The sequence below is a fragment of the Giraffa tippelskirchi genome, chromosome 7 (genome assembly GCF_054371585.1).
Source record: "Giraffa tippelskirchi isolate mGirTip1 chromosome 7, T2T-mGirTip1v1.2.pri, whole genome shotgun sequence".
In the NCBI taxonomy this organism is placed as follows: domain Eukaryota; kingdom Metazoa; phylum Chordata; class Mammalia; order Artiodactyla; family Giraffidae; genus Giraffa; species Giraffa tippelskirchi.
The window spans coordinates 155,651,201-155,676,831 of NC_137281.1; the positions used below are offsets into that span (position 1 = coordinate 155,651,201).

The 25,631-nt window shown below is 38.6% G+C and overlaps 1 long non-coding RNA gene across 1 annotated transcript in view; it reads right to left on the minus strand.

The window, feature by feature from the left end:
- Nucleotides 1-832: 832 nt before the first annotated feature.
- Nucleotides 833-25,631, minus strand: part of LOC145512205 (uncharacterized) — a 32,039-nt gene continuing 7,240 nt past the window's right edge. Inside the window, exon 2 of the long non-coding RNA XR_014058391.1 lies at nt 833-1,782. This is a non-coding gene — a long non-coding RNA (uncharacterized LOC145512205). The remainder of the gene's footprint in view (nt 1,783-25,631) is intronic.

Genomic DNA, 25,631 nt, shown 5'->3' on the forward strand with positions numbered 1-25,631 from the left:
GCAAGGAAATCAAACTAATCAATGCTACAGGAAATCCACCCTGAATATTCATTGGAAGGTCTGATGCTAGAGTTCCAATACTTTGGTCACCTGATGTGAAGAATCAACTCATTGGAAAAGACCCTGATGCTTAGAAGATTAAGGACAAGAGGAGAAGTGGGTGACAGAGGATGAGATGGTTAGATAGCATCAATGACTCAATGGACATGAATTTGAGCAAACTGCAGGAGATAGTGAAGGACAGGGAAGCCTGGTGTGCTGCAGTCCATGGGGCGGCAAAGAGTCAGACACGACTTAGTGACTGAACAACAAGAACAACAAACTCTATCCATAAATTTCCTTGTTATGTAAGACACATTATTCTTATAACTTCCCAAATCCATATTTTCCCAGATCTTATCAGCCCATATGCACAAGTGGGCCACATTCATGTTAAAGTTTAAGTCAGGTGGCCCTTGGCTCTTGACATGGGCAATGCCCAACACTCATGTCTCCCTTTGTCACTTAGTGAAAAATAAAGGAATCTGTTTAGTCGCTCAGTCATGTCTCACTCTGTGTGACCCCATGGACGGTAGCCCACCAGGCTCCTCCGTCCATGGGATTTCCCAGGCAAGTAATGACGTGGGCTGCCACTTCCTTCTCCAGGGGATCCTCTTTACCACCAGCAAAAGGCGGTATCACTTCTTTTCTAGCTGCAGGGGCAAAGCTTGGGCTTCAAGACAGTCTCCACCAAAATGTTTCTAACATTACGTGTAACAATAAAATCCTCTTTTGTTTCTCATTAATTAAGGCTTTAGAAGTTCCGTATTTGTTCAAAATAAAGAGACTGCAATTAATGTACGTTAATATTTATTTTCTGGGGAAGACCTGGGAAAATAAAAGTCATACAAGCTAGCAAGAGTTTGAAAAGTTTCATTTACTAAAATGTGGTATTTATCTAATCCCTGAGCAGAGAAATGGAGCAGTAATTAAGAAGTTAGGGAAACAGTAACAACGAAGGGGAGTTGATCCAATGAATCAAGTGTTCCCGTCATAAACCGCTAACTCGTCTTTCTTGTCTCCCTGAATCTTCTATTTTAAACTTGAACCAGCTTCAGTCAGGTACCTCACAATTTAGCCTGGCCTCTACTGTTTGTCAGTAACTTTGATGACAAGTGGTCCTATAGACTATTTTGTTGGCCAGGTGGTTCTGCAATGATTCTGGTTCACTTATTTGGGTTCACATTGCAAGTGAGCTTTTAAAAATCATCTTATATGATATACATGTCACAGAAACAATCGGCAAAGACTAATGGCTAATTTAGATAGATAGATAGATGAAAAATTATACTCAAAGGGCTCCGTATAAAGATGGCATGCAGAAACAAACTAAAAGAAGAGGAAATAATTGATCATATTGAAATAGACCATGAAGGAATTCAAACCCAAAAACACTGGGCTTTGGAAATTACCGCCTTGATTGACAAGGAAGGAGGCTCTCATGTCCATGGAAGGGATTTAAGACCATGAAGTTGGACAGGGCCCTGAAAGGAGTAAGAAGGGACACGGATTACTGATAAGAACTGTGTCATGATCTGTATGTCACAGATTTGTTATGCTTTCCTGAAATTAAGCTGCTGGTTGTCATGTGAAGTTCTTCAGTACATCAGGCCCAGGTGCAGAAGTGAGGTTGCTGCTTTGGTCCAGGCAGGTCTTCTCATTCTGACAATGGTTGATGAAGCTGCCTCCATTCTCAACCTGAATTAGGGTTCGAATTTCTTTCCCTCTAAAGAGCGATGCATGCTGGATGGAGAGACAAGAGTAACACTACTTTTTACCTATGATGATTCATTAAAAAAAACATTTACTTATCTTATGCCTTGGAGGAGGAAATGGCAACCCACTCGGGTACTCTAGCCTGGAAAATCGCATGTATAGAAGGAGCCTGGAGGGCTACAGTCCATGGGGTTGCAAACAGTTGGACATGACTGAGTGAATGAACACATGTGTTCTTATTTCATATGGTAATCAGGAAAAGTAATGTATATGATTTTAGTAATCTTTTATAATTTTTACATGTTATATGCTCTCTAAAAATGATCTAACTTTGCTTCTCAAGATCTTACTACTCAATAAAAATTTATAAATATAATATTAATCCATAACTCCCAGAAAATGCCTGATCAGGGTCACTACAAACACTCTTCTCTATCAAGGCACATGATATTGAGTACTGCATTGCCTTGTACCAAAGAGAAAATGCCACTGTATAATCCAGAAACAACAAGAGTTTAGTGGCTGAGGGACTGATATCTGTACAGCACATTAGTGTATGTCAGAATTTTATAGAGCCTCTGGGCTAAAAAAAAAAAAAAAAAAAAAAACCAGCTAATAAATCTGTTCCTATTCTAGTATAGAATATAAAGACCTGAAGTCTTTTTGGGGGAGTAAAAGGTATTGCATAAACATCAGAGGATGTTAATAACTTTCTTGTGCACATGTCTGCCACATGTTTGTGTGCAAAGAAATGTTTAAACTACAGAACTGACTCAGACATTAAAAACGTCATATTTCTATTGTTGCTTGTTGTGAAAGGTAATAAATATTTTTTGCAGATATTTGGAAAATACAAAAAGGGAGAAAAATATCTCAGGCCCTGATCTACTTTCAGACACCACCATTGTTGTCTATTTTCTAGAGAGCTGACTTTCTTAAATGTTCTCTCACTGAAACTAATCCCGATTCGAGTAACTGTCACCTGAAGCTGGAGACATCCATGCAGCTCTCATTCACTCTCCCTCCCTCTGGGGTACCGCCTTTCTATTAATAAACCAGTCCACATAGGTGCAAAAGAATATTCTTAAAATGCTATTCATGGATAGTTCACTCTCTTGGCCTTGGCTTAAACAGTGAAGGATGGAAGCCAAGAAAAAGAAGGAGGAGTATCTTTGTTGGTAATTTGCTTTTCAAAAAGATCATAAGAGGCTGTTTACATTATGGCAACCTCTGACTTGAACAGATGGTTCTGTGAGATGTTGTACGCAATGAATTTGATTATTCACCAAAGCACAGGCCTAAGCAGACCAAGGTGTGACATTTCTAGACCAATTGGCTTCATTTAGCAATAGCAAACGCCCCATCTCATGGTCATAAACTTCACCCTGACATCTAGAGAAAAGTCTTTCAAACATCTGCTGCAATTCCAAAGGAAGCTGGGGAGAAGGATGGATGCAAAAGTATATATTTGATCAAAAACACAAATCCCACTTCATTGTTGGTAAAGGACTTTCCCATGTAGATTGGGCTGGGTGCAAATAGAAGGGAATGTATTTGCTGGTGCAGTATTTTGAGTATAACAGAAGATGCAGTAGAAATACCAAGCATCATTAATTCCATGACAAAAAGTAAAAATACATATAGCAGACTGAGATCTACTAAGCAACAACTTCAAACACAGCTTGAGAGTCAGAACTTCTTGGAATTGTGTAATGAGACTCCACCTGCTACAGGTGAAGGACAGACCAAGACGCTAAGTTCTCAGTCTAGCAGATCCATGCCAGAGTCAGGGGCTGATAAGCAGGGAGAACATGCTAAAACTAAAAATGGGGATACCTGAAAAGGAGAATTCTCCACAGTCAAGAACCTCGAACCTTCACTTTTGTAAACACCCTCTGGGCCTGCAGAGGGTTTTGAAAGAAATAGTCCTTCCTTCTGCGTGGTGATTACACAAAAGCCTCCAAAGGGCCAAAGCCTCATAAGAAAATGCTTGTCCTCCTAAGGATCTGCTTCCACTATGTCTCGAGGCCACATACTCATAATCAGTGTCACAGCTCAGCAAGATCAACTGCAGACTCGCTGGTTCTGTTACATAAAGGGAGATATCGTTTGCCAAAGGAGATGTAGAACTGGCGGGCATGTACCCCCAGAAACCCAGAGGGTAATTTAGGAGTGAATCCTGAGGGACCTGGTTTAAAGCAAGCGGAGAGAGCAGTACATAAAACAATAAGGGAGAGTTAACTGACGTGTGGTCACTCAATACCCTGGCAAGGGCCTTATGCTATAATTCACATACTGTTGGGATGGATGGTTCATGCAGCTTAGCTGGCTGATCAGTCACCTGGCTGGAAGAGCACAAGAAGAGAGTCTGTGACAAGGAGATCTGGGAAAGAGGCACGTGGGCACAAAGGGTGAGTTTCCTTTTACCAAATATCACTCCCTGAATAAACAACAGAGATGCAGGTTTAATATCAGTGCCCGTCTGAAAACATTCACTGCAGAAGTGGCACTAAGCCAGGTGGACAGAAAACTTGGTGAGCAAATGCAAGCCAGCTCCTTTACATGTTTAAATACTGACTGCACAGTGAACTTCTGAAAAGAGTATCCACGGGTAAGATGGTAGAGATTATAATAAGATGTTCCTATCACACTCACACACATACAAAGAAGGATAATAGCAACAAGGACTTTCCTGGTGGTACAGAGGTTAAGAATCCACCTTGCAATGCAGGGGGTGTGAGTTCGATCCCTGGTCGGGTAACTAAGATCCCACATGCTGCAGAGAAAATAAGCCCTCGTGCCACAATTACAGAGCCCTCATGCTCTGGATCCTGTGGGCCACAACTAAGATGTGCCAATGCAGCCAAATAAATAAATAATAACAATAATTAAAAATAAGAGCAAGGAGGAAATGTTTAGAGATGGTAAGTGTATGGCATAAATTGTAGTGATAGTTCCACAGGTGTATACTTGTCTCTAAATTCATCAAGTTGTATATATTAAATATGCATGCCTTTTTTAAAATGTCAATCATATCTCAATAAAGTGGCATTAAAAAAAGAGTATGAATGGTAACAGATATGAAGACTACACACATTTTCAAAAACACGAGGAACATCTCACCAGGTCTGAGATGCTATAGGGGAAGCAGAAAATTTCAGAACATAATTCTCTTCTATATTTAACACCCTTATCTCCATCTTCCACACATCTCTCTTTGTAGAAGTGTTTGGGACTTCGCTGGTGGTTCAGTGGTTAAGACTCTGTAGTTCCAATGCAGGGGGGTGCAGTTTTGATGCCTGATCAAGGAACTAAGATACCACATGCTGTGTAAAACAGCCAAATAAATAAATACAGTACCTTTACAATTCGACAATAAAAAGATAACTCACAAAAAACGTGTCCAATTGGGTTTAAGATCCATGGAGTGTACAGGCTGAGCCTCTCTTGATGTATTATTCGTGAAAGCTAATTCTCAGCTTAACTTTCAATGTTTTGCTAATTCCTACAACCTTCACCTGAATTTGTACCATAAAATAAACCTCAGGTTACCTGTGCTTTCAGTTCTTTCTTCGATAATGTAACATTTCATAAGGCTCAGACTTTCTCCGTCATAAGATACATTTGTGTTGAAAGTGTCTGCTATATTTCTGTCTGTAGACAATAAATTTAAGATGATCACGGGCCCTAGCTTTGAATCTACACAAAGAATGAAACATGTTGAGAAGGTGGAGAGCCTGTTTTTACTAACTGTCATCATCCTGTAAAAATGTCACCTCCCCTCCCACTTCTGCTCCATGCGGACTTTACCGCAGCCTCTGCCTTTCATTAAACGAGACCCTGCTCTGCTGTCTTCATGCCCTGAAACGCAGCAGCCAAGGTCAAGACTAAACCGAAATCAGGGCGAGGAAACAACCAACAAACAGCGTTCCCTGGGTCTTCTCTCCTTGAACTAGATACTGAAAGAGGACCTTGACCAAAGCAATGATTTTGGAAGACTGAAAACTGGGAGGTAATTATGTTTTCTTTAGAGATTAATTACTAGATAAATGCAGAAATCTAGTCTTCTAATATAACTGAAGGGAAAGCTTCTTTTTTTTTTTAAATTAGCTTATATATCTATTTTTTAACTTTACAATACTGTATTTGTTTTGCCATACATTTACATGAATCCACCATGTTTTCCCCTTCCAAAACCCCGCTACCACCGCCCTCCCCATCCCATCCCTCCGGGTCATCCTGGTGCACCAGGCCCGAGCGCCCTGTATCATGCATCGAACCTGGACTGGCGATTCTTTTCACATATGATAACTGACATGCTTCCATGCCATTCTCCTATATCATCCCGCCCTCGCCCTCTCCCATAGAGTCCATAATACTGTTCTATTTATCTGTGTCTCTTTTGATGTCTCACATACAGGGTTATCTTTACCAATTAACTAAATACCATATATATGAGTTAGTATACTGTATTGGTGTTTTTCTTTCTGGCTTACTTCACTCTGTATAATAGGCTCTAGTTTCATCCACCTCATTAGAACTGATTTGAATGTATTCTTTTTAATTGCTGAGTAATATTCATTGTGTATATGTACCACAGCTTCCTTATCCATTCATCTGCTGATGGGCACCTAGGCTGCTTCCATGTCCTGGCTGTTATAAACAGTGCTGCTACGAACATTGGGGTACACGTTTCTCTTTCAATTCTGGTTTTCTCAGTGTGTATGCCCAGCAGTGGGATTGCTGGGTCATATGGCAGTTCTATTTCCAGTTTTTTGAGGAATCTCCACACTGTTCTCCATAGTGGCTGTACTAGTTTGCATTCCCACCAACAGTGTAAGAGGGTTCCCTTTTCTCCACACCCTCTCCAGCATTTATTGCTTGTAGTCTTTTGGATATCAGCCATTCTGACAGGCGTGAAATGGTACCTCATTGTGGTTTTGATTTGCATTTCTCTAATAATGAGTGATGCTGAGCATCTTTTTTTGAGGTGCAGCACAAAAATAAAGAATGTGCAGACCAACTCTTAAAGTAGGAATGAAGCAGTTTAAGAATACACCCTGACACAAGATACGATGTGATTACATCAGAACAAAATGCCTCTTATGCTGGGAAAGATTGAAGGCAAAAGGAGAAGGGGACGGCAGAGGATGAGATGGTTGGCTCGCATCACCGACTCAATGGACACGAGTTTGAGTAAATTCCAGGAGACAATGAAGGACAGGGAAGCCTAGTGTGCTGCAGTTTGTGGGCTTGTAAAGGGTCGGACAGTACTTAGCGACTGAACAACAACCACCACCAAGTCCAGTGTTGGTCGGTGGACAACTTCTGGGCTGAGTATCTATAATTCAACTCAATATTGACCCTTTCTACCGAGAAAGCCAGATCCCACAGGTTAAGGGCTCAGTCCTACCAGACTCCTTTCCATACTCCCTTCAGAAGCCAGTCTCAAGCCCAGGTTGTTACTTGTACTTCGGACTGACTGGCTGTAAATCAGAGGTTCATCAAACCCCTTCTTATGTTCAGTTACTTCACTATGGTGGCTCACGGAATTCAGGGAAACATTGTACTTAGTAGATCTCTGGTTTATTACAAAATATATATACACTCAGTAACAGTCAGATGGAAGAGATGCATAGATATATGGGAAAAGGGCTGGAAGCTTCCATGTCCTCTGGGAGGGTGTCATTCTTCCCCTATCTCCACATGTTCATCAACCCAGAATCTCTCCAAACCCTGTCCCTTTGGGTTTTTATGGAGGTTTCATCACATAGGGATGATTGACTATAAGATTGGCCACTGGCTAATGATTTGACTGCCGCCCCTGTCTCCTCCCTAGAGGTAAGACGTGATACACCAATCACGTGGTTGGTACTACTGGCAACCAGACCCCATCCTTAGGTGTGGTCCAAAAGCCACCTCATTAGCAAAGTAAAAGACATCTTTAGGATTCTCCTTACTTTGGGAATTCCAAGGGTTTCTGTGCCAGAAACAGGGATGAAGTCCAGATATATACTTCCTAGCATAAACGACAATATCACACCTGCCTCCTATAGTCCTCTCCTGGAAATTACCATTTTTTAGCTTATAAAAAGATTCACAAAAATCCCAAAACCAAACAAATACATGCTTTTTTGTATATTACTGTGCCTTGTTCCAATGTACTTCACTAATCTAACTTTTCATTAAAGCACATCTGGATGTTAGTGTTCAGCAAAATACCATTAATTTGGGAAGGGAAATGTCATTAGACGGTGCTATGGTTTCAATTGCTTCCCCCAAATATTCATATACTGAGGTCCCAATTCTCAGTATCTCAGAATGTAACTGTATTTGGATACAGGGTCTTTCAAGTCGTTATTGTTGTTTAGTTGCTCAGTCATGTCCAACTCTTTGTGACCTATGGACCGTAGCCCATCAGGCTTCTCTGTTCATGGGATATTCCAGACAAGAATACTGGAGTTGGTTGCCATACCTTCCTCCAGGGGATCTTCCTGGTCCAGGGATTGAACCTGATTTTCCTGCATTGGCAGGCAGATTCTTACCACTGAGCCATCTAGGAACCCCCTTTCAAGCGGTATTTAAGGTTATATGAGGCCCCTAATCTAACAGATATTTTTTATAAAAAAAAGAAGATTAAGACACAGACAAGACCATGTGAAGACAAAAGGAGGAGACAGGCACCTATAAGACAAGGAGAGAACCCTCAAAATGAAACCAACCCTGTCAATACCTTGATCTCTCTTGGACTGCTAGCCTTCAGAAAGGTGAGAAATGCATGCGTGTTTTTAAGCCACTGGATCTATGGTACTTTGTCAAAGAAACCTTACTGAACTAACATATACAAAAAGTCATATGTTTCCAGACATTTGCTACTTTTAATAAAAATGTGCATTAAGGGAGGTTAATTAGGATAAACTTAGTGATACTTCAATGTCAGCAATTATAATATTAATGCCACTATATATCTCCAGAGCTCTATTAACCTGCTGAAGTCAGAATAGAAAATATTTCATAAATGAGGTAAAATCTCATACAAGTTAAGTGTTGCTACAAAGTCACATGTTCAGAGAGTGCTATTGACAGGATCAGAATGGAGATCTTCTGATTACATGTCCAGTGCTAAATCACAGAATTAAAGGAATTATTATAGAACTGGTCTCACCACAGCCAACCAAGAAACCACTCCCAAATGGCAAATTAACAGCCTATTTTTCACTTAAGAATCATCCCAGTAAGAATAATTAACATGCTTCCCATCTGTGGAATTTTTTTTGGAAGCCACGCATTTCTAAAGAAAATTTTGATTAATCATATATAACTTAGATATGTAACTCTGCATTTGGACTGCTTGCTTAATATACCACTGGTTCTTGATGGATTTGTAAATACTTCTTGGGAAGCTAGTGAACACAGTGGCCAATAAATGTGTGAAGCTGTGAAGTGATAGATAACGGAGAAAACTGAGTCTATGTGACATGATGCCTAAAGGAAAACGGAGAAGATCGTTTGTAAATTAAGTATACAAATAAAGAGACTGCAGAGTCTGGAAAAGTATATGTCTCTATCATATTAAACTGTTCCTCCATCTTACCTGATATATTAAGAATTTGAACCTATTGAATTCAGCATATAATGCTTGAAAATATTTAACAGATTAAGATAAATTTTAGTTAAATAAAATGAAACCCAGCAGCTTCATTCTAATAAAAAGAAGGCATTTGTGCACAATGGTTTTCATTGGAATGTCAATTCACCATCATGATCAATGCAAACTGTCACTCTGATCTGTCCTATGTAAACTAGAGAGATGAACAGTAATACAGATACTGACATCTACACTGATGGATCAATAAATGAGTCAAACAATCTATTATTATCTAGCTCTTAAAGTATTTAAATTTCTGATACAATTTTGAGTCATGCTAAGTAATATATGCCAACTAATCAATAGATGCAAATACATAATTAATGTCCCTTTCTTCCCTTCTCTCTGCTAGTTTCCAAGAGAATGAATTGATAGAATTGTCTTCATTTAATTTTTCCATACTTACAAGGGTTAATATTTCTATGTTCTGAAAAAGTACAGAATGAAAAAAAAGCTGTAAAACTTATAAATAACTGTAAATATACCATCTGTTTTCAAAGAAAAGATTTTCCTTTGGGTGAATTTAAGTCATTCATTTGCTTTTATCATAATACATGGCCATCATTATCTACTCAGTCATGCGCATTCTAATCATGACAGGATGAGGTGTCAGCAGCTACATAAATATGAATATTCTACTCATAATCAAAATTGCAATATAATGACTAACATCTTGCCTAAAGGGGAAAGCAAGACTTCCAGAAAAAGATCCATAAGGAGAATTGGTTCAGTCATGTTTTAACTAGAAAGCAGAGGTTATTTCTGAGGAGATCAGCCTTAATCATGCTAAAGTATTTGTAATCAGCATTAGACTACTTTCCCAGGCCTAGAATTGAATACTGCAAAATGCTGGGCTCAAAGCACGCTTGTTTTATCTTTACAAGACCAATAGGCTCTGATTTTAATTCAGTGAACTATTTCACAGTATTGGCAGTTTTTAATGAACAGCTCCAAAGACTAGACTTATAAAAATGGCATTTTCTTTTCTTCTAATTGTATTAACTTAAATAACAAATGTGAGAAAATAGTACATATTTAAAAAAAAAAATCTTCCCTATTTACATGGCATTTTAACTGCAAGGCTTAACAATCAACAAGTTCACCACAATCTTATTCTCGACAAATGTGGGACAACCTAAACCACCTCAGGAGTGCAACAAATAAATATAGAGTATATATTATGTGATAATACTGCATCACTACAATGTGTATTAACTAACAAATCTTAATAAATTGGGAATATGTTCACAATAAAATGCAATGAGAGAAATTAAGGAAATCTTATATAAATACAGGATCAATCATGTATGGAATATGCATTGAAAATACACCAAAAATACTTTCAAAGTGGTGTTTCTTCATCAGGATAAGAGTGATTTTGCTGTCTCTTGCAATATTTCCATATTTTTCAAACTTTTTACAGTGGCCATGTAGTACTTACATAATCAGAAAATGTGTCTTTTGATTTACCGTTTTTCTAGGTATTCTTGGTCATGGTCCATTTAAATCACTGAAGCACCACTGAGTCAAATATGCCCTATATTCTTCCATGCCATATAATCTTCCACACCCTGGTAAAATTCCAATCCCTTTGAAAACACACTGTGTGTTTCACCCCACTTGCACAAGCTTCATTCTTTTTATTTCGTATGCAAAAGCACAAATGTAGGAAGCTGCAAGCTTTATCAGAGCCAAATCAGCATCAGTGGTTTTATTCTATTGTCTTATAGTGTCGTTTTTGTTTGTGAATTATTACTAATTACATGACATCTTTTGACAGCAGGTAACAAGAGGAAGACTATGGCCATACAACATAAGAATCAGCCAGTCATTGAAAGAACTTGATATATTGGAAGGTAATGCCAACAAGCAAGTTGGGCTTGAACCTTGCCCTGGCAATTATTTAGTTAGTACAGTCTTTAAACTCCGTGAGTCTGATTTCTTTGCATCATTGAAATATGAGACCAATTTCTTGCCTTTTTTCCTGCAACTGCAAAGCAGAGAATAGTTACTTAATATTAATGAAATCAGACTTTCTGATTTCCCTCTGCTTAATTTTGTCATTAGAAATCAACATAATTAGTCAAGTCTCTTACCAAGTATTATCAGCTTTCCCTTCATGTTTGATGACTCATTCTGTCCCAAATCTACGACTGTGAGTAAATGATTCCAAAGCTATTAATTTGATGAAGCCAAATAGTAATCAATGCAGGAAAAAAAAAAAAAAAGAAACAAAGATCAAAATGCAAAAAGATTCCAACTGAGGTTTGACAAAAATGACTGTATGAAGAAATCCAGCTTCTTGAATTGGTTAATGAGGAAATGCACTGGGAAAAATGTTTAAGAAGCAAATTAATTGGGCATCTCACAGAATAAACCATTTGACTGACAGAAATCTAAAGGTCAAGAATAAACTCTGGTTCTGCATTTCAACTCCCTACACATAGCATATAAGATACTTTTTCAATTACATGCTAGATCAAAAAAACGTCTGTTAGTAGAGGAGAGGAGGACTGTTAGGACTGGATTAGAAAGAAGTATAACAGATGGAATATGAAAGTATTTGTGTTGAACCATCTATCACAGGATTACAAGTGAGCACAGCAGTAAGTTCACATGTTGGGAGTAATTTTCCCACTACTCCTAACTTTTATTCAAAACTCTGCTGGAAAATCATTGCTATTTCCCATTCTTTCTATAACGTTTCTTCAACATGTTGGAGAGAGGTACAGCCTATATCTCTTTTTTCCTCTGCACTCGCACCTAGGACATCTTATTTTATTGTTACGTTCATTACCATCTCAAACTACCTAGTCCTAATTTTTTCTGAATGTGGTTGAATTTTAGACATCTCCATCTGGGCATCTAATAGACATCTCAAATTTAACTCAGTCCCTACCTGACAAAGTAATCGTGATCTCATATTTACCAAGTCTTTCTGATCTTAGTGACAGGCAATAACTTTCACCAACTGCTAAAGCCAATTCTTAAAGTCATCCTTAGTTGTCTCTTTCTCTTGCCTTCATCATTCTATGACTCACTTCTATTCATTGTTTTTCTTTTTTTTATTTAATTAATTTATTTTAATTGGAAGCTAATTACTTTACAATATTGTAGTGGTTTTTGCCATACATTGACATGAATCAGCCATGGATGTACATGTGTCGCCCATCTTGAACCCCCTCCAACATCCCTCCCCATCCCATCCCTCAGGGTCGTCCCAGTGTACCTGCTTTGAAATTTAAAAGGTATCCCAATTCTAAAAACTTCTCCCCATCTCCATTATTGTAGGTGCAAAAAATTTGGAGACAATGTTACCAGATATCAGTTTTAAAGGACTGTTGTTGGTCAGTCGCTAAGTTGTGTTCAATTCTTTTGTGACCCCATGGACTGTAGCCCCCCAGGCTCCTTCCACGGGGCTTTCCAGGCAAGAATACTGGAGTGAGTTGCCATTTCTTCTCCAGGGGATCTTCCTGGATCGGGACTTGAACCCATGTCTCCTCCATTGGCAGGCAGATTATTTACCACTCAGCCACCACGGAAGTCCAGTTTGACAGTTTAGATCAGTTATTTGCCCTTAGGTTTCTCAGAGCTTTTAATGTGGAAATATTCATCAAGAATTTTACAGAGGGTGATATAGTATGAATGATACTGAAAATCTGTTTGAACCTGAATCCTTTTTGAGGTGAACTGCACACGGGTTTAGGAAACATTACCTTGACTAAAATGCTTAAACTTTATGTTTGTTGACATTTCCTATTTCAAGACTCTTATTCTTTATTGTTGTTTTCACAGCTGTAATCATTCTTTAGGGCTTCCCTGGTAGCTCAGTCAGTAAAGACTCTGCCTGCAATGCAGGAGACAGGGTTCGATTCCTAGGTCAGGAAGATTCCGTGGAGGAGAGAATGGTAACCCACACCAGAATTCTTGCCTGGAGAATCCCACGGACAGAGGAGCCTGGCGGCTACAGTCCACGGTGTCGCAGGAGTCGGACACAACTTAGAGACTAAACCATGGTTCTTTACGTTGGGTCTTTTCATCTTCCCAACTCTAAACATTGAACTATCCTTTTACTTCTTTAAATTCCTCTTTCTAATGTCACAAGTGATTACTGCACTCTCATGGTTTTAAACACTATCAATACATTAAGATATCTCTAAATCTGTCTGTTATAACTACCCCTTGTTTCCTATTGAACATCTCTGGATACTTAAGAAACATTCCCAAGCTAACTATTTGCCCCCACCCCAACTAGCTCTGTCTTGGCTTGCTATTTTAATAAATGGTAGCCTCATTTTTCTAGCAATTTAGGTCAAAGAAACATTTGGGGTCATCCTTGACTACCTGCTTCTGTTTTCATGCCACATAACTTAATTATCAGTTACCACTGGCATTCATTTCTGTTAAGGCCATTAATTCATACCATTGAAATACTGCCAACCATATTCCTCCTCTGTCTGACGCCTTCCATTGGCTCCTTATCTCACTCAGAACAAAACCTTTTACTAGGCCTACAAGCTCTTACACGATCGCTCCTAGAATAATTATCTTGCCTCATGTTCCTATCACCTCCTCTTGTCTCATTGATTCCTGAGAAGTTCTCTTTGCTGGTCATAAACCATGCCAATGTGCTCCTACCTTAAGGCCTCTGAACGTAGTTCCTTCTGTGTTAAGTAGTTGGAACACTGACCATCAGAGAAGCCTTCCTTACCAGCCTGTCGGAAATAGTACTTTACTTTTCCCGTCACTTCATCCCTGATTTTGCTTTGCTTTTTTAAATACTGCTATGATGGTTAATTTTATGTGTCATCTTGGGTGGTTATGGTGTCCAGCTGTTTGGTAAACACCAGTCTAGCTGTTAGTGTGAATGTGTCTTACAGATGTGACTAATATCTAAAGTCAGTTGACTTTAAGTGAAGGAGATTACCCTTGCTAACGTAGGTGAACCTCATCTGATTAACCGGAAGCCTTGGGAGCAAAACATGAGTTTTCCTGGAGAAAAAGGGTTTCTGCTATGAGTCAAGAACACAGACTCAGTGCGCCCTGCAGACTTCAGGCCCAGCCTGCGATACCAAGTCCCAGCCTGAATTTCCTGCCCTACCGATAGTCTTGCCAGACCCCACAATCAAGTGAGCCAATCCCTTAAATATTTAAGGGATATAAAAATCTTCTTAAAAATCCCTTAAAATCTTCTTCTCCACATACCACACACACACACGCACACACACACACACACACACACCCCCATTGGTTCTATTTCTCTGGAGAACCTTGACTGATATAACTACTTATTACCACCTGCTGTATTATGTGTTCCTGTGTTTATTATCTTTTCCTACATCACTAGAATATAAATTTATGAGACAAGAACTTCATTTCTTTGGTGCATTATTCTTCATCATCTTCTAAAAATGTACCAGCAACATAAAAGACCCTCATAAAATGTGAATGAATAAGTGAATGTTATTTTGCGAACCACTTAAATCAGGGTAATCAAATCAAAATAAGAGCAAAATAGAACAAACAAGTCACCATGAAGTTACTACTGCATTACCTGTTATGTAACTTTCACAAGCATTTCCAGGAAATGATCTATATATGTCCACATGCATAGTGTAAAAATAACCAGAAATATCACCTCGTGTATCTTCTTATTTAGCCCCATAATCTTTAATTATATAGCTAATAAGTTCCAAGAATTTTCACATTTGTGACATTTAATATTCATAAACATCATACAAGGTTAGAAATTGCATTGGAATTTAAATATAAGAAAACCAAGACTCAAAATGGGTAATGGGGTGAAACATAATTTTGTTGAAGGGAGGAGTGGAACACTGCATTTAATAAAGAGTCAGATTAAAACACATAGTTTGTTATTAGAGCAAATGTAGATAATCAGAAGAAACAAGTATTCATCACTCTTTTATTAAATTTCCAACGCAGTTGCATGTAGTCTGCCATGATACATTTTGTTACAAAACAATAATAATATTATGGGTTGGGGAGGTTGTAAAGAGTTACTCCATGCAATTTATATGACAGCACCTATCATAATTTATAACAGATGTAGAATTTGAAAATTATCAAGTTTGAATCCTTCAAATTCATTCTTGAATTTAAAAGCCGAAACTAAAGACACGAATTTTAAATTGACGCAAGACTACGAAAATGCAATACACTTACTGACATTTTGAGTTGATATACAGACAAGAGCAAAATCTGAAAAATGTTTCTTAGTAGATACCCTGATGTCACTAAGAATATAATTAGCCACTGTGCCTAGAAGGTTACTTCATGTCAGGTTTATTTGTATTCTGCCCTAAAAATGTAAAATTTATATGAAGCTTTCGTGTGACCTTCTAACTTTACTACAATGATTTATTGTTATGTATCATTTAAAGCTAAGAAAACAGCTTTATATATTTTATAGAAATCTTATTCATTCATTTACATTTGTTGTAGAAAAGTTCACTTGTATTACGTTTAGCTCACTATGACTTCACTGATTATGTTATGATAAATTCAGCAAGAATAAAACCTGGTAGTAAACACCTGTATTCTTTCATGAGCCTATTTTGTAGAAGTTAAAAACATGATGGGACGTCCTGGCGATTCAGTGGTTAAGACCTCACACTTCAGGGCTTGAGCCCTGGTGAGGGAACTAAGATACCGCATGCCACGCGGTGCGGCCAAAAAAAAAATATCATGGCAATGGCATGTCTATAGCCTGCCACCAAGTTCTGACTCTTTCCTTGATTGTACCCACCACTTTATGTGGTGGATGCTCAGTAAATATGAATTAAATGTGAATTACCTCAAAATCTGAGTTCACTGTCTCAAAGAAAAAAAATCATGGTTAAAAAAAAAAGGCATTTAAATTCTGCTTTGTTAGCAGTCTATAAAAATCGCGCATATATGTGAGGGTTTATCTTAATCATCCTGATAATTTTCTTCGCATCAGCATTGTAATTTGGATGTGTTTTCAAAAATCCAACTATTCCACTACAAGAATTGATAGCTTGTTTGATTGAAAATTTGATTGCTTGACATTTTACTAATGATGGTGTCCGAGGTCAGGAATTTACCAAATGGCTGCATTTTCCTCATAAGATTTGAGGATATTTGGAAAACATTTCACTATCTCCACCATTCAAAGGAAAACACTGTTTTTGCCTTTCATGACCAAAGCATTTACTTTTTTGAAAATGTTTTCACCCAAAAAAAAGGTTTTCATTTAGAAATATAAACATTTTGGCTATTAGGGTGGTACCGAATAAAAGATTCCTTGATTGCTTTAAATGAGCCATTTAGAAGTCCTTGCCAATGCAGACACAGTCAGTCAGTATTCCAGTGTGTCAAAGCAGTCCACCTTCACTGGTGCTCTGTAAATCACCCTAGGGATTTGGGTAAATTAAATCATTTTTTTCACTAGAAACCAGATGTTGCACCTCCACTGAGTTTTACTTGGAAAAACAATGCAGCATTAAGTGACTATAAGCCGTGCAATGAGGAAGGAATGTTGCGCCTGGCTGTCAAAACGCATACCAAGTTTCAACCTGCGGCAATACAGTCTTCAGGCAACATTCAGTCCCCCATCGACCGGAATCTGGCATCTAGACTCTCAATAGTCTAAATTCCAAGGATGCTTGATAGCCTATCAAAAGCACCCCTAGTAGAGTTAGGAAACAGATTAAAGTATCTAACGTGAAACAAGATGTGTGTGTGTGTGTCTGTGGCAAAAAGCCCAAATCAAAAAAGACTATTGAAATCAAAGACCTAACTCAGCCAGTGCATTCAGATTCTAGATGCAAAAGTAATTAAACTGTAGAATAAAAAATGAGAAAGCAAGAAAAGAAGGGAGTTAGGCAGAAGAAAGCATGAAGGAAAACAAAGATAAGAAGAAAGGGGGAAAGGAAATAGGGGAGAGAAAAGCTCGGCGAGAGGGAGCGAAGAAAGAAGGAAGAAGAACCGATTATGTAGAAGTTGAAAATATATTTATCAAAACTAATGTTAACTACAAGTTGTCACTTGCCATCTCCCTATCTACCTCTGCAAGGATTAAGCCATGTGCTGCTGAAGCTGCTGACCCTCTGTCCCCGTTGAAAGGGGGAAAGCATACATGAGACACTGTGCCCAGGGAAAAGCTGGCAAGACAGGTCTTCAGATATTAGATGCTTTCATATCTAGCTGATTGTATGAGCCCAATTCTTGTATCTCCTCAGATCTAGAAAAGTGCTAAAATCCTTCATGGTGATGACTGTTTCTTGTGACTAGCAGAAGCTTCACAAGATTAGCAGAAACTTTCTACAAAAAAATCTGTGCCTGATTGCATGTACTCTTCCTTCACCCAAATCTTTATATATACTTCTTATCTTTATATAATCTTTATACCTTTACATAATTTTTACATATATACCATCTTTTCTCCCTGCCTCTTTGGAGCAGTTTCTCAGAGCTATCTGAAATGCTGTCTCCCAGGCTGTAGTCCCCATTTTGCTCCAAACAAAATGTAACTTTCAACTCTAATGCTTTGCATTTTCTTTAAGTCTACACTAATATATGCCCAAGACCTCCCACATTGTGGCCGTGAGTAACTGCACTTTTCACTCACCCACAGGATTCAAATTATTTAAGAATACCCCAGTTTTTCTGAGTATCCTCAAAAGAGGGTCCCACATGAGCAAATAGCTTGTCCACTACAGTCACTACACAGCAGCCCACAGCCTCTTCCCTGTTCTTCACCTTTTATTTTGATGTCTACTTGTCCCCTGATATGCCTGTGAAGCCAAATGCTGGAAGCTTCCTGGCACTGCCCATTATACGCCCTCCATTTCTTTATCCTAAGGATGCTAACCCACGTGACATAAGGCATCTTCCATGTATCCCAAAGTATCCCAGAATACCTAGAAGTACAAGATATCAATGGTTTATAGGAAAGAATAGGAGAATGACTTCTTCTCTAATTAAGTTTCCTTTTTTCATGGGACTTGACACAGGCACAGATGACTATTAGCATTGCTGACATAATCTTCCTTACATCAGCTTTTGTTCTGTCTTCTCTGCCATAGGAAACCGAGTCTAACCTAAGATGGCCATAAAACACACAGTTTTCCACATCTTATTCAGGGTTCCTCTACTAGCATCATCTCCCAATCCCAAACTCGTTTCCTTTTCAAATTTGAAAAGAAAACATGTCCTCACATGCCAAATAGAGATACAGGTGAAAAGATGTTCACGGGCCAGCAAGTTTGCACTAATATAACCCTAGATCAGGCAACTCCTTACATACATGAAAGTGAAAGTGTCACTCACTCAGCTGGTCCGACTCTTTGTCACTCCATGAACTATAGCTTACGAGGCTCCTCCACTGATGGAATTCTCCAGGCAAGAATGCTGGAGTGGGTAGCCATTTCCTTCTCCAGGGGATCTTCCTGACCAGGGATCAAACCAGAGTCTCCTACATTACAGGCAGATTCTTTACTGTCTGAGCCCACCAGGAAAGCCTTTCCTACATATTTGATATATAAATACCTACATATTTTATATCTAACTGTACATGCTTTCCCTGGTGGCCCAGTGGTAAAGAATCTGCCTACCAATGCAGGAGACATGGGTTCGATCCCTGAGTCAGGAAGATTCCCTGGAGTGGAAATGGCAACCCACTCTGGCATTCTTGTCTGGGAAATCCCACGGACAGGGGAACGTGGCAGTCTACAGTCCATGAAGTCATAAGGAGTTGGACACAACTTAGCGACTGAACAACGACAGCAATACATGTATTTATATAATGTGCAACCAGCTCCCATTCTTTATGTTACCATCTCAGTCATACAGACAGCCTTTTTCCAAATTGCCTATAACATAAAACGTATAATTTCCCTAAAATACCCTCACTACATTTTATGGAAGGAGGAAAAAGACATTTCAGACAAATTGCTCATTTTTTTTTAAAGGAAAGGTATTGACAATCAACATTTCAGAAATATTTTTATTCGATAGCTTTACTGAGTTCACCGATTGCTTTGCTGAGTGTACTATCAACAGCTGAATTTAAAAATTACCCTAAAATTGTACATAATAGTTTAAAATAAACATGTATTATATTGTACTCCTTGTTTGGTTCAGGAAGTCAGATGCAATTTTGCTGAGTGGTTGTGGCTTAGATTCTTTCATGAGACTGCAGTGAAGGTGTTGGTCATATCCGCAGTCATCTAAGACATGACTAGAACCCGGAGATATGCTTCCAAAATGGTCCATTCACATGGCGGTTGGCAGAAAGCCTCCTTTTCTTGGCAAATGTCCTTTCCACAGGACTGCCCCAGCATCCTTGACATCCATTCAACATGGCACCATCTTCTCTGGGAGGAATTTAGTCAAAAGAGGGCAAGAAGGAAGTGACAATGCTTCTTACAACCTTCTCTCATAAGTCACACACCATCCTTTCTCTCACATTGTTTTTACTAGAACTTAGTAAGTTACTAAGTCCAGCCCATATCTTAAAATAGGGAGTTCAGTTGCACTTCTTGAGAAAGGAGTATCCAGGACTTCTGTACATGTTTAAAAATCACCTTAAGAGGAATATGTGAGGCACTTAACAAAAGCTCAAGAAAAGATAATGGCCAAGATTAGATGAATCCAGGTCTCCTTAACTGGAGATCCAGACTAAGAAGATACTGTTCTTTGAGAGAAAGAGGAAAACACCTTAAGGTATAGCGGTATCATCTGACTAATATCTATTTTGGATCTGTGTAGGTTTTAGCCTGTTTTTAAGGTCTTCCTATAATTGCAGTAGAGACAGACAGACTTCATTCTCAACACTTCAGTCCTTTGTATTGTTATTAATATGCCCACGATTCCTTTTCTAGTAAATGATGAGAAACTCTCTTATTTCAGTAGCGGTGCCTGCACTGGCAGATGGCACTTTGGAGTGGACTGAACAAACCACTTACAAGAGGCATGAGAATGGCATACACGATTTTCTGATGGGGAAGCCATAACATTACAGACTGAACCACACTGCCACTGGCACAGCAGTTCAAAGTACTCAAATGGACTAGAGGAACATTAGAAGACAAGTGAATATATTATAATAAATTACATTACGATAAAAATCTGCTTCAACATTACATCTTAGGGATCCTTCAAAGTAGCGGCAACACAAAAATAAGCCATTTTATTTTTCCTTCCCTGAGATTAGCAGTTGAATGTGTAGGTGGCAGGATGGATAATAGACATCTGGTTTAGCACAAGCAAGCGGCAACAGTGGCAGCATGGGCAGCAAATGTTTATAATATTAGCAAGTCAGCTCCAAGTATCAGATTAGCACAGTATTAGAATCATTCATCGGAATATGCTTGGAGGCCAAAACTTTTCTCAGGAAAACTTTCAATGAATTTTAAGCAAAATAATATGGTGTTTGTCACTGTATTTATCAAAATATGCCATCCAATGATATTAAAATCATCTTATGTTCAGCCATAACCCTCATGTAACTTACAAAATCAAAATTCACTTGAGCCATGGATCAAACAGAGCGTTCTAAAATGGCAGCCCCACTGCTGTTATCCCAACTTCATATGCTCATGGCAAATCTTGTAATATCAGCATTTAAGAGAAACCCTGGCTTCCATCTATTCTAATTCAACTTCTCAAGTATTTAAATTGTGACTTGCTTTCCATTTGTCACTCAAATATCACCTATGGGTTATATAAAATGATTCATTACCCAACTCAACTATACCAAAGCAATGTCTAGTCTTTCTTCTTCTGCCAAACAAGTGAGGCATCTTACTAATAGAGTTTGTAGGAACGTCCATTTTAAAATAACTTCTCTGTGTCTGAGTTTAATATTTATGCTTTACTTATGAGGATATGGTTACAGTAGGACCAGTTTTTATTTCTCCACAAAGCCTCATTATGTTAGCTTTTGCCTTGTAACAAATCACTCTCAATCCTGGTGAATTAAAACTGCCATATGTTTGACTCCCAGTTCTTTGGGTTGACTGGATGATTCTTCTGGACTGAGCCAGCTCAGCTGATACCTCCTGACCGTGACCATGTGTCTGTGGTTGCTCGACAGGTCAGCTGGAGGATGAACAATCTAGGATGGGGTCACAGCTACCCACCGGGCAGTTGATAGCCAGTCACTTGAGACAACAGGGAGGAGGGTGGAGTCCCTACCTACAGGGATTTCATATTGCACCCAAGGGAGCAGTATATTAAACACAGGGCGGGAAATGCTTGTTGAGGAATATTCACATGTTGTTCGACACCCTCCCACACACACCAGGGATGGTCCACGGACTATTAAGAGATTATCAGAGTACTTCACAGGGTTATTTGCAGGGAGTCATGACCCACAGCAACACCCATTATATTCCTTCCTTTAAAATTAATTAATGGAAATACGTCATAATACCGTGTCTAGCCCAGTGGAAATCATGAGAGGAGGCTTTATAAAATTTAGCCCACTGGCCCCCTCTCACCTCACTCGCTCTGAACCCTGAAATCCAATCCACCACCCTCTAACTCTCTGTTGTCTCTGGAATCCACACCTCACTATCAGAAACACAAATGTCAGCTTAATCTCTTTATGTTCCACATGTGTCCAATATTTCAGATCACACTTGCCACCATTAGTGTGAAATATCTACTTATGATTACATTTGGAAGATAGGGATTCAATCCTCCTCTGATTATATATTACAACAGTAGTGTGATTGAAAAACTACATGCCAAGAAAAATTATCTAACTTATGGTGCATGTTCAAAAGGAAAAGGAAAAATATTTATTATTCCATAAGGAGGATGAGCACACTTCTATAAAATCATAAGGATCAAAATTTTAATTTGTATTGGGTAATTATTTTATTTGCATTCAAAAATCAAGCATACCACCCATTTTAATTTAGTTTGGCTTGTTTTAAAAAATTGAAAACAACAATTTGAGTTTATATTTATAGCCCTGTTACTTTAAGATGAATACATTTCAATGATGAATAAAGACCAGTAAATTTTTGAGATCTGAATCTTACTTTATATTTCTTGGGAGGCAACAAATGTTCTTTGAACCAAAACTGTTGGTAAAAAAAACAGTAAGAACACGTTTGTCTTCTTTTTACAATCTCTTTCCCATTCTCTCTACTGTTGTCCCTATAACATTATTTCTTACTCTCCTCTTCACAAAACACCACAAACAAACATGGTATAGAAATTATTCATAATTACACAAACAAATCATTTCCTTCTACTATTCTGTAGACTAAAATAATTACTCATCAAGAACAGCTTATGCAAGCAGTTCTTTGCAGGGCTCAAAGACTCATGTCTTCTAAATGATGATGATTTCACTATATCATGTAGAAATCCATTTCCAATTGTGCAGTGTTGGTATATTAATTAATAGTTGCTCAGTTTTAGAAAAGAGGGAAGCAACCATCAAGTATGCCCAGAATATATTAATGATATCTCTATGTAATGTACATTTCCATGTTTATTGGCACTAATTCGATGGACAAATATATATTAGCACTATTAATCTTGTGCTTAGTCGCTCCATTGTGTTCAACTCTTTGTGACCCATTGGACTGTAGCCTGCCGGGCTTCTCTGTCCATGAGGTTTTTCAAGAATATTGGAGTAGTTGCCAATACCTTCTCCAAGGACTCTTCCAAACCCATGGATTGAACCCACATCCCCTGCACTGCAGGCAGATGCTCTACCAGCTGAACCACCATGGAAGCCTCGGTGGGCCTTGCAATTAATCTCATTATATTCCAAGTACTGTGCTAGAAATTTGGAATAAAACATTATATAAGATACAATAGGAAAGACAGGCTTGTTAAAGGAAACTATAAAGGCAGAAAAGACAAACCGCTTTAATATTGCTAAGGCTCAGGAGCATCAAAGAAGATCCTACAGAGGTGGTGAGTATAAGTAGGGAATGAACAGAAGGTTTAAAGGTTTACAAAGACAGGAATAAACATTAAATGAAGATAGAACTGTGTCTAAACCCAAAGGTGTGAAAGGCCTTCATGCAACCTGGATCCATCAAGTGTTTTGATTCTGCAGAATCCTAGGTCCTTGTAAAGTAACAGGAGGGAATGAGGTTCAAAACATTCAGTTCAATTCAGTCACTCAATCATGTCCAACTCCTTGCAATCCCATGGCCTGCAGCACCCCAGGCTTCCCTGTCCATCACCAACTTCTGAAGCTTGCTCAAACTCGTGTCCATCGAGTCAGTGATGCCATCCAACCATCTCATCCTCTGTTGTCCCTTTCTCCTCCTGTCTTCAGTCTTTCCCATCACTGGGGTCTTTTCCAATGAGTCAGTTCTTCGCATCGGGTGGCCAAAGTATTGGAGTTTCAGCTTCAGCATCAGTCCTTCCAATGAATATTCAGGACTGATTTACTTTAGGATGGACTGGTTGTATCTCCTTGCAGTCCAAGGGACTCTCAAAATATTGGCAAGGGCCAATTGCTGAAGAACAGTTTTATACCGGATTAAAAAGTTTAACATTAACTTTGAACATATCAAGTACCAGTAAAGAGTATTAAGAGAGATGTGGATGAAGAAAATTAATTCGGAAGAAGCATAGAATCTGGACTGATCAATGAAGAGAAGACATAGAAAGCTCCCCTAAGTGAACACCAGACTGAAGTTTACATTGAAGGAGGATAGAATGGGCTCTACGAACACAGAAAGCAGAACAAACTATGTTCCTAAATAGGAGTCCCAAGAGTTGGACTAGGGAGACCCCAAAATTACAGGGAGACCATGCTGCAAGTTTTATCAGTTTTTACATAATTGTGCCTAGGGCAATGTTATCCAATTTTTAGTCCCCATTCACAGTCAGAAATACAGTCATTTTAACTTATGAACCATACAGAAGTCTCTGTGACTCTCCATTGCCTAGCCCCTACCCCTTGCATACACCTCTATGTTCACAAGTCTTTATAAAACCATTACCCATAGTCAATGATGTACACTGGGACATTGCCAATTCTTTCATCTATTTCATTTAGAAATGATAGATAAGATCACCTAAACTTACTGTACAACCTTCTGTATGGTGATAAGCAATTTGAACAACACTACTTAAGAAAAGAACAGAGTTTGAATCACTGGAGTTTATGGTTGCCTGTGTCCAGGTCCAGCCAAGTGCATGCTGACTTAAAAGATTGCTAGAAAACAGCTCTGGAGCAGTTAAGACAGAACTTGCCCAGTCAGCTGAACTTGATACCCAAGAAAAGCCAACTGTTTCTGAATTAATTATATTCTATCTCTAGCTACTTTATCACCCAGTACTAAGGTATCAGTGGTTGCAACAACGTATTTTCTGTTACTAATAAATCTTCCCTGGGCATATCTGAGCACTGTATTTTAAAATGGATTAGCATTAACTATAGAGCTACTGTTATATGAATTGGATGGAGTTCTAATTGATCTTTTATCACACACTATTTTTTTTATTTATATGACTTGAAAAACATCTCCAAATGCATTACATATGCAAATATATATATGATATTTTCAATACTAAGCAATACATGTCATTATCACTCCCAAAACCACAAATATTCATTTTTACCAAGCAATCTTACTCCACTGATACTTTCTCATTCTTTTCTTTTTGAAATGTTTCAAATAACATTCTAGTATGAATTACTTTCTTCTTGGACCCTGGGTTATATTGGAACATTTGGAGATATTTATCCTTTATCCATAGGCTTCCCAGGTGGTGCTAGTGTTAAAGAACCTGCCAGCCAATGCCGGAGACTCAGGAAATACAAGTTGGATCCCTGGGTTGGGAAGATTCCCTGCAGAAGAAAATGACAACCCACTCCAGTATTCTTACCTGGGGAATCCCATGGACAGAGGAGCCTAGAGGGCTACAGTCCATGGGGTCACTAAGAGTCAGACATGACTGAGCTGCACACACACATCCTTTATTTAGTTTCGCTGTACCCACTACTGTCTATCTGTATACTTGAAAGTGAGTCTTACAATGTTTTTTCAACCTGTTTACATAGAAGAAAGCTTCCACTCCACTTCATTTAAAAAAAATACTACCACTCACTGCTCTGTGGTGACCTCAATGGGAAGGAAATCCAAAGAAGAGGGGATATATGTATACACACAGCTGATTCACTTTGCTGTTCAGTAGAAACTAATATAATATTGTTAAGTAACTACTGTGCATGCATGCTCTGTCATGTCTGACTCTT